General features: G+C 32.0%; 1 long non-coding RNA gene across 1 annotated transcript; it reads left to right on the top strand.

Annotated features, from left to right (window-relative positions):
• The first annotated feature begins 4,105 nt into the window (after positions 1-4,105).
• On the top strand, positions 4,106-4,563 carry LOC120353972. The gene is made up of 2 exons (XR_005572703.1): positions 4,106-4,252; positions 4,437-4,563. It is a non-coding gene; the product is annotated as an uncharacterized LOC120353972 (long non-coding RNA).

Here is a 4,563-nt window from a genome sequence, read left to right as displayed (position 1 = left end):
TACTGTTATCTCAAGCTGATAGTCCACGTAGTTCTTTCCTGTGAAGCTTTATGACGCTGGTAGTCTCTCATATTGTGCCGTTCATACACAGATTATTGTCGATTTTTACTGTTTTGACCGGGTGAGAGTGTATGAACGGCACAATATGAGAGACTACCAGCGTCACACAGCTTTACAGGAAAGAACTACGTGGACTATCAGCTTGAGATAACAGTAAAAGTTGCGACATAAACGCCCTATACCATGGGATATCTACTTATGCTATTGTCTCTCTATGGCATTACATGATTATTACAATCAGTACATAATTATTATGCTTGATTTACTAGTTAAAATAAGAATGAATTCGTTGTACCTTCAGTAAGTTAGATAATTTTAATTCAATTAATTTATCATTATTTGTCTGTAACTAATAGATTGTAGAAATAATGTATGTTGAATAGTTAAGTTATGTGGAATAAAAAAATTGGATGAAATATGATTGTTCAGTTATTTTGTTCACCATCAATTTCAATAGATTATTTTTAGAAAAATGATAACACTAATAAACATAACACAGGTCTTGGTATATGCCTTGAGTAATCAGTACCATAGAGAAACGATAGCATAAGTAGATATCCCATGGTATAAAGCGTTTATGTCGCAACTTTTACTGTTATCTCAAGCTGATAGTCCACGTAGTTCTTTCCTGTGAAGCTTTATGACGCTGGTAGTCTCTCATATTGTGCCGTTCATACACTCTCACCCCAACAAAACAGTAAAAATTGACAATAATCGACAGTAATCGGCTTGAGATAACAGTAAAAGTTGTGACATAAATTCCCTATACCATGGGATATCTACTTACGCTATTGTTTCTCTATGTCAGAACCTAGTGGAAATTTTAAATGTTTATCCCAATATAAAATGTGAGATAAAGTTTAGAATGAATTGTAAAACAGTAGATTGATCCACTATCTTCTCCAAAAATTGTGTAACATCCATAACATATGATCTGTCCCGATCATATTCATATGATTTGTAATTCTATCAACAAATAAATAAATAACATCAAAATCTAATAACAATAACTGATGGCCAGGTTTCTAGAACACTTACTAAATCTAATGGACTATTACAACTACATTAAATCTATGGATTTAATAGTCAATCATATCTAATATAAGAAACGTATAAGAAACCGACCTGAAAGTTAATTAACTCTAAATAAGTTCAGGAAAAACAGAAAACAATCAAGTAAATTCACAAAAATGACTTTATACAAACATCAATAATTGTATAACTAGCATAAAGTAGTTTTGAAATGCGATTCAGTCATGTAATTGACTTGAAAACATACATTGACAGAGAAATATACAATATTTCTGAAAGACACGATGTAAAAGATGTATTTGTGGAAAATATATATATATACTGTAAAGGTTCAGTCAATTTAGGAAACTATAGATCAAAAATTATTGCTTCAGAGTGGCCCAAGTTCAGAAATATGACACATAGAATTATAATAATATACAATATTATATAATAAATACAATGATACATAATTATGTACAAAGGAGTAAGGCTCAACTCACACTCACGCGACTCAGGTCGAGAAGAGACTCGACTCTAGTGGAGAGCATGTGTTTCCAAATGGTGACACTCAGACCAGTCGATTCTAGTCTCCGCGACTGTCACCATTTGGAAACACATGCTCTCCACTAGAGTCGAGTCTCTTCTCGACCTGAGTCGCGTGAGTGTGAGTTGAGCCTGAAACTACGACAAATTTCCAGAAATCGAATATAATACTCACTGTAATAATAAAATTTACATAAAATAGATACAGTATGTGTATTTTATAAAATGAGGTTTTCTGTTCAAATACTGACTGTTTCTGTAGTATAATAGGGGTATTCACAATGTTGGAGTTAGCTGGCTAAGTCGAGCTATTCGCTATCTCCAGCTATTTGCTATAAGTCTGTGTTAACTCAATGCTATAATGGTACGTTAGAAAAAAATTAACAGACGAGATAGCATATAGCGCAGTTTTGAGTCCACTAACTGTAGCAATCTCTGTTAGAACGGCAGTCATATGTATATAATCTTACTTTTGAGATATAATAAACTTTGAGTGAGACAAATTATCCGCTTGGATCGCTACTGCAGTTAGCTAATAGCAGATGGTTTTAGATGGGGCGTTCACAATCCAGAGTTATCAAATAGCACTTTAGCTGGCTAAAACAACATTGTGAATACCCCTAATGAAGAATACTATAACATGTCAATAGATATTGAGCAAGGTGTTATAATACACACCTTTACCATAAATTATTAAAATCTTTTTGTGAAATTATTCTCACAAAAAACTTATGTTTGTGGATATTAATTCCTGACAGAATGATCAATAAATTTATCAATCTAAACTATCCTGTAAATATAATAATATGAAATATATATATAATAGATATATTTTCAATAAAACATATTTATATAACTTTCAAAGTGATGGAGATAATACTGAAATTTGTAGGCTCAACTCACACTTACGCGTCTCAGGTCGAGAAGAGACTCGACTCCACTAGTCGAGAGCATGTGTTTGCAAATGGTGACACTCAGACCAGTCGATTCTAGTCTCCGCGACGTAACCATTCGAAAACACATGCTCTCGACTAGAGTCGAGTCTCTTCTCGACCTGAGTCGCGTAAGTGTGAGTTGAGCCGTAGACTACCATTGGAAAACAATTAAAAAAGTGGATGAACACTTGAAGACCCACAAAAAACATACTATAAACTATAAATAGTAAATGTGAACACCAACTAAAGATAAATACTTTCTAAATACGATGATGACTGTAAGAACATAATTTCAACAAGTATTGGACCATTTATTGTTGATTAACATGTGAATAGTCGCGCCCGCGGCAAATTGCCGCACAATTGTAACTTTTGTATGTAGCTTTGGGAATTTTCGTTTTCCAAGGTTGGCAGCTCAAGTAATCCTCACTGTGACTGCCGTCTAGACAATCTTAAACAGTTAAAGTGTCGGTTGCACAACAGCCGGTTAAATCTTAACCATGATTAATTCCACGCCGTCTTTTCAAAAACTCATTCTCTGATTGGTTCTCGTGAAATTAATCACGGTTAAACTTTAACCGGCTGTTGTGCAACCGGGCATGAGTCCTTGAATAGTTTGAAGATAACAGAATGAACGATGGCTAATTTCAATATATAGGTATTATCTTCCTATTTTATATTCCATCTTCTGATTTAAACTTTCATTATCTTTTTATTCTATCTAGATGTCAAAGAATGAGTCAAATAAATGAGGTATATTCATTCCATTCATGAGTAGATTATTTTATTTCATAAAAATGATAAATTCTAACAATAAATATGCAGTATGTATTTTTGGAATCTCCTACATGTATTATGTTATTATATACTATTAAATGTATTTAATAACATAAAACACGTTGAGAAAGATTTGAAATTAATAAATATTGAAAGAGCATTGTCAAAACCAACTGTTTATAGTCAAGGGAGCCATAAGGGTGGGTGTGAGCAGAATGCTCACGCGCAACCACTGACGTTCTGCGCAAGTCCGTGCGACTACTCGCTTGTTAAAAAACCTGACTTTATAACTATGTTACAGGAATTTAAAAACAATAGTTTGTGACTACTGTAATAACTGTAAATCAAATCAATAACTAGAATAAAATAATTACAAAATAGTTTCAAAAAATAAATAATTATCGGGAAAAACTGTTACCTCAACATGTTGTTTCAAAAGCAATAAATTACGGACCACAATTGAGTAGAGCTCTATTATCACAGACTATTCTTAAAACATGAAACAAATCAGAGAATTCATGTGGAAATCAGAAATTGGAGATTCAATAAATCAATTTAACATAATACTGGAATACTGTATTGAATAATATTGATTGAAAAATAGATTTATAAAATACATTTATTTATTTTTATAATAGTGATAACTAGTATGTGATGGGAATTATTGTAGTGATAGAAAGAAAAATACAAATCTTAGTACCCTTTTTGAGATAATTAATCAAAACACGTTTCGGACATTGATGCCATTTTCACTTTGCAAGTGATCACTTGAAAATGGCATCAATGTCCGAAACATGTTGTGATTGAATATTTCAAAAAGGGTACTAAAATTTGTATTTTTCTTTCTATTTCTATAAAAGTAGCCCTATACAGAAAAGAGATAAATTATTGTAGTGATGTGATTTATATGAGGGTGTAATTAGGTGAAAATTAGTGTATGAAGTGAGAAAACATTTTTTAAGAGTGGATGGAGAAATATGGAGTTGAAATAATAAAGAAATATGGTAGAGAGATGTAGAAATATGTTGGGAAATAAGTAGAAATATGATAGAAAATCAAAGGGAGTGGAGACAATGTATGTGATTTATATAAATTACACCCAATTAGTAGAAAATTAGTGTATGAAGTGAGAAAACATTTTTTTAGAGTGGATGGAGAAATATAGAGTTGAAATAATAAAGAAATATGGTAGAGAGATGTAGAAATATGTTAGGAAATAAGTAGGAATATGATA

The sequence above is a fragment of the Nilaparvata lugens genome, chromosome 13 (genome assembly GCF_014356525.2).
Source record: "Nilaparvata lugens isolate BPH chromosome 13, ASM1435652v1, whole genome shotgun sequence".
In the NCBI taxonomy this organism is placed as follows: domain Eukaryota; kingdom Metazoa; phylum Arthropoda; class Insecta; order Hemiptera; family Delphacidae; genus Nilaparvata; species Nilaparvata lugens.
Note: the sequence above shows the minus strand (reverse complement) of the source record. Positions and strands in the feature narration are given on the sequence as shown.